At 31.2% G+C, this 6227-nt stretch overlaps 1 protein-coding gene across 1 annotated transcript in view; it reads left to right on the forward strand.

Annotated features, from left to right (window-relative positions):
* The first annotated feature begins 1179 nt into the window (after window positions 1-1179).
* LOC145291532 (uncharacterized) overlaps window positions 1180-6227 on the forward strand; it is a 100810-nt gene continuing 95762 nt past the window's right edge. Inside the window, exon 1 of the mRNA XM_080137528.1 lies at window positions 1180-2160. The gene's annotated coding sequence lies outside the window, so the exon portion shown is untranslated. The remainder of the gene's footprint in view (window positions 2161-6227) is intronic.

Raw genomic sequence — 6227 nt, forward strand, 5'->3', positions numbered from 1 at the left:
GATTTTCCTCGCATTAAAGCCGACATTGCGTCTAACTCTGACATCGTTGCGATGCAACTAAACCGGGTTGACAAAAGTTCGGTTTTTAATGTGGGGAAACTCCATCTTCCAAGTAAGGAAAGGGCACTTCGAATTGGGGGGAAAAATTTAAAAATTGCCGCAGTCTAGAAAGATTCATTCACTGACAGAGGACAGAAAAGATTAGAAATATCATCAGAACAGATACTACACTTAATTATAATTACAATTACAAATTTAATTCTATTTTGAAAAATAAAAATAAAAATAAATCTATTTCACGAGAACAAAGGCAATTTTTTTAAATAGGGGAAATAGGGGGAAAATCCAGCTCTTCAAAAAGGAGCATACTGGATTATGTAAAAAAAGTTAAATTGCCTTAGTCTAGAAGGATTTCTCTTCCTCTGACGAAGAACAGAAAATATACTACACATTGATCATAGAAAGAAGGCGAGAACGGCAATTATCAATAAAAAAAAAGAAGCTAATTTGTTTTTGCGTTGTTGATTTGATCTGTTCCCTTTTTTCCCCTTTACATTGTAAACCCGCCCCCCTCTCTCAATTCACTATTTATTTTTTCTTAATCGTATCTTTTTCTTCCCTCCATAATTTTATTTTAGACACGCCTTTTTGCTCGCACCTCCTACATCTCAACCGTCCTCTCTAATATCACTATTAACTCATCTCTTCCACAATTACTACTCACTGTTAGTCCTCCTATTCTCCCATCCTCCTCCTTCCGTTTGCTATACCGGCTACTCTTTCTCTTACGCGCCGCCCAATTTTTGCACGGACCATTTCATTTGTCATTCGCCTTCATTCATCTTATTAACTCACAATCAGCACTTCCTTCACTGGGACGCCCCCTTTATCCCTCCTCCTACTTCCTCATTTGATCACACTTATTTTTTTTTTTTTTTCCATTGTCTAAATTTTTACAATAGTTTCGTCACATTCTTTCTTCCCGTATTAACTTCACTCCCTTCCCACCTCAAAAATGTGTATCATTCATTTTCTTCAATAAAAATAGCAATCCTCTCTACTTTCACAGATCAGGCAAGTTTTTGTAATGTAATCACGTCTCGCCTGAAACTACCTCTCATTCCCTCACATTCTCTCTCCCGCCCCTTTTTATATTGTGTACAAGCTGTCCCTTCTATCTATCTATCTATCTATCTATCTATCTATCTATCTATCTATCTATCTATCTATCTATCTGTCTGTGACGTCCTCCGCCTATTTCTTTAATTCTAACCATATCAAATCATCCTTACCTCACAGCACAACCCATCCATCAATATTCGTCCCTGTATGTCTTCAACTCCTATCAGTGTCTCTTTCCTCCTACTCTTGTTTCCTCCCCTCTCCTCTATTGTCATGTTTCCTCCACCCGTGCTGTCGCAACCCCCACCTCTAAACTGGCTACAGAAATCTACGCTAGTATCAGTCCATCATCCACTAATTGCCGTACTAACAGACATCATTCAATTTGCAATGCAAGTCAGGCAAACTGGCCAACGAAACCCCCACCAAAAAATCAATCACGTTTAAAATCGATATATTCAAAATTGGCAGAAGAACACCCACGACAAACAAACAAACAAAAAAAACAAACTACATAGATACGCATAAATAATTGTTGTCGCACAGACGAATGAACAATTTTGAATCGGTTTTTAAAATCAAGATGCAAATTTAAAAGAATCCGAAAGCCAGAAAAAAATGGATGAAGGAATTTTGATTTCGGTGTGAAAATCTCAAAAAAAAAAAAAAAAAAAAAAAAAAGAGAAAAAAAAGAGAAAAAAGAAAAAAATTGAAATAAAAATATTTTTTTTTTGTTAATGCATTAGTTTTGATACACGTGAAACAGATTTATAGGTGTCATTTCCATTAAAATTCAAAAAGAAAAAGCATCTTTAATTGAAGTCCCGCCATTTTATGTGCGTGGGCAGTGAAGCGGAAAGAACGCAAGAAGAAGAAGAAGAAGAAGAAGAAGAAGAAGAAGAAGAAGAAGAAGGTCATCGCTGGCTTGTTCTGCAAATTATCAAGTCTACTAAGCATACAAGTGGTATTATGTCAAGCTGTGGGTCAGAGGTCACTTACAAGTAAATCGCCAGAATGATACTTCTTTTATCTTCGCAGGTAATTAATTTTTAATACCTTTATGGTGAAATTCTTTTTTTTCTTTTTTTATTATTAATATATGTATTTATTTATTTTTATTCATTTATTTTTTTATTTACTCATTTTGGAGTTTTGACATGTATAAATTACAGTGATTGGACACAAGGAAAAAATAAATAAATATAAAAAAAATAAAAAAGTGGTTTCCCTAGAGACTGAGTAACAACAAGTTTAACAAAGTTTTAGTAAACTTCGCTTCGTTCGATAACTGTTGAAACTCATTTTGCGATCTCGCATCAGCTGTTTACCATTGAGTTCTCTGCTGGAATTTGACTGATTGGTTATTAAGAAAGCAGACACGAACAGAGAAACCCAATTATTGGCTCCCTTTGCTTGCATTTAAAACCGACGGTACCAATGTTAATCTGATCTTCTGTAATACATATATAAATAAATGTTACGCTCTTTTTTTATTTTCCCCAATAAAAAAATGTAGAAAATGGACTTTTCGACAACCTCATAACTCTCGTTTTATTTATTTTGTCTTTTTAGCCCTCGCATTCCATCACCAATGTTTCTGAAAAAGGGGGGAAAATTGCTATTTTTGGTCGAAATATATCTAACATTAGACCTTAGCTAATTTTTTTTTTTACCTTGATGTACTATTTTTCAGATCCTTACATTAAGTGGTTTCATGCCTTGTCTGGAGCGATTTAAATTTTAAAAAATTGAACACTGCTGGGGTCCTCTCTCATTAAGCATCTATCTATCTATCTATCTATCTATCTATCTATCTATCTATCTATCGCACTGTTCATTAATATTATCTATCACACTGTTTATCTCTCTCTCTCTCCCTCTCTCTCTCTATATATATATATTATATATATATATATATATATATATATATATATATATATATATATATATATATATATATATATATATATATATATAGATATATATATAAGTTATTTTGTTGGATTTTTAAAGTCAGACCCCCCAAATAGTATATAATCTAACAAATAAAGAATTTGCTTCTGACTAGCCAATTTACTTTTGTTATTGAGGTATCTTATTATTAGCAATACAATAACGCACTTAGTTACACTTTATTTAAAAATTACATTGTCTGACTCAAACAACTGCTGATCTATATAACATTTTGCTTGATCCTTCACTAATTAGTTCGTACATTGCGCTTTGAAAAAGGCCATACAATGCAATTTGCTTAAAATAAGGTCAAATTCATGAAGTTTAGTTAAGGCTAATCTGGCAACCCTGAATAAGAACATGACAGTGACCCCTCGTTGATATATCCTCATTTTCGAATATCATTATGTTATTGTTTTTTCTGTCCAAAAAAACTAATTTTTTGCGTTATTCGAAAAGATATCAGCTTTATCAAAACATATTTGTTAATTAAATATATTTCCTATTCGTGGAATTTCCACAATTTTGCTAGTATGAAATATCAACTGAAATATAATAAATATTTCAAATAATCAATAAAAAATAACAATGATCAAGGGTACTAACTCATTTTAAACTACAAACTCTAATATGAATCGTCTATTTTAAGTTTAAAAGAATGCAACAGTGCACCGTCGGGTACATAAAGCTAGACATTTTATCAAGCCATCACGTTATATAGACGCATTACGTTTGAAAATAAAATTTTTACAAAATTAGTGCAAAGATTTCATGGGTACTGGTCGCGGTAAGAGTTCCCTGCCGAATACCCTCCAAAAACAACGATGTCTCCCGTTTCTCGCGCAGCCGCAAAGGACATGTTTTAGTTGCCATAGTAACAACACTTTTTATCGACATTCTTTTACTGTTTAAAGACAGTACTACACATTTATTAATAATATCTCACTTTTAATCACTTTTATCGACTTTTTAAAACTTTTTTTTTTACTCTTTTTAAATGACAACGTTAATGTTTATGAATATTGAAATAAAACATTATGTTTATGAATATTGAAATAAAACATTACTACACATTTATTAATAATATCTTTTTTTTTTTTTTTTACTGTTTTACTGTTTGTGTCACTTTTATCGACTTTTTCTTTTATGAAACTTATCGGCGGTTCTTGAAATTTACTTACCACAAAACTTGTCGGCGGTTCTTGAAATTTACTTACCACAAAATGATGATAGAATAATAAATTTACTTACGTTTAATCAATGTTATTTTCTTTTTTAAATAGCATTTTCTTTTTAAATGACGACGTTTTTACTGTTTATGAATATTAAAAGAAAAATAATTACTAAACATTTATTAATAAGAAAATGGGTGCTAGTGCACTTATGATCCGCGCTATATTTTAAATCGTATTTCTAAGCTTAAAGTTTAATGTTTTTTTATTCAATTGTAAGGTTAAAGTAGAGAATAGGTACAAAACACCCTCCCCGTGTTAAGAATGGCTTTTTAAATAATAACGTTATTTCAGCACGGATCAATTTCAAGAATCGCCGACAAGTTTTGTGGTAAGTAAATTTCAAGAACCGCCGATAAGTTTCATAAAAGAAAAAGTCGATAAAAGTGACACAAACAGTAAAACAGTAAAAAAAAAAAAAAAAGATATTATTAATAAATGTGTAGTAATGTTTTATTTCAATATTCATAAACATAATGTTTTATTTCAATATTCATAAACATTAACGTTGTCATTTAAAAAGAGTAAAAAAAAAAGTTTTAAAAAGTCGATAAAAGTGATTAAAAGTGAGATATTATTAATAAATGTGTAGTACTGTCTTTAAACAGTAAAAGAATGTCGATAAAAAGTGTTGTTACTATGGCAACTAAAACATGTCCTTTGCGGCTGCGCGAGAAACGGGAGACATCGTTGTTTTTGGAGGGTGTTCGGCAGGGAACTCTTACCGCGACCAGTACCATTTCATGAAATGGGGAAAAGAGATGAAAAAAAATAGTGAATTAAAAATTGAAAATTAAAAGTCCAGATGAAAGGGTACGGAGTTAAGTATTTTCAGGACGAAATGATTATTAGAGTCAATGTTCTTATAAAAAGAAATCAGATTCATAATGTTGAATAATAGAAGCAAATGTAAAAGATGTAAAAGATGTAACAGATGTTTGTAATGCAAGTCTTTAGAAAAGATACCGTTTGCAAACAGTCGAACAAGAAAACTTATTTCGAATCGCAAAACTTGTTGTCATGAATTCTTTGCACTAAAACTGTGCATTCATGACTAGTTTCCATATAAAACTGTTCAATTTATGCAAGTATCAGTAAATTCGTAGTTTCGCTATAATATGGATTTGTCAATATCTTTTCTTTCATGAAACGCATTTCTTTGAAACTCGGCGGATTAAGGAAATTTTAATATTTAAAAAAAAATTTCTTATTTGAATATCCTGTTGAACAATGAATTCATGTAAAATATAATTTACAGTCTTAAAGTTGTGTTTTATAACAAGCTCTATTTTCTATTTTGGTTGCATTGAGCTTTTTAATTTGGTTGGGGTTACTATATACATATTAATATTTATATTCGCTTTAAGTTTGCAGAAGCTTTTAGCTTGTAAGCTTTAGTTTTTACTTCTTGATATATATATATATATATATATATATATATATATATATATATATATATATATATATATATATATATATATGTTTTATTTTTTATTACCGTATCTTTCTGTTAAGTTACATTATTGTTTCGGCTACACGGCCGTTTTTTTTTTTTGGCCGTCTGTAGCGACCTCAGACTTATACAGAAATGTTCGCTATTTTGGGATGAAAGAGTGGAAGCGTGAATGAGGTCGGGGGGGGGGGAGGAGGTTTCATCCCAAAATAGCGAACATTTCTGTAAAAGTATGAGGACGCTAGAGACGGCCAAAAAAAAAACGGCCGTGTAGCCGAAACAATAATGTAACTTAACAGAAAGATACGGTAATAAAAAATAAAACGCATACTTGCTCTACAACAGTATTGAGCACTTTCTCCAGTTTTTATTAATTAGCATCTCCACTAAAAAAAACTACCACATAATAAATATTATACAATATAAATATAATAAATATAATGCATATATAATACTAGCAGAGGGCC

The sequence above is a fragment of the Euprymna scolopes genome, chromosome 12, assembly GCF_053919585.1.
Source record: "Euprymna scolopes isolate OS-2025 chromosome 12, ASM5391958v1, whole genome shotgun sequence".
NCBI classification, from domain to species: domain Eukaryota; kingdom Metazoa; phylum Mollusca; class Cephalopoda; order Sepiida; family Sepiolidae; genus Euprymna; species Euprymna scolopes.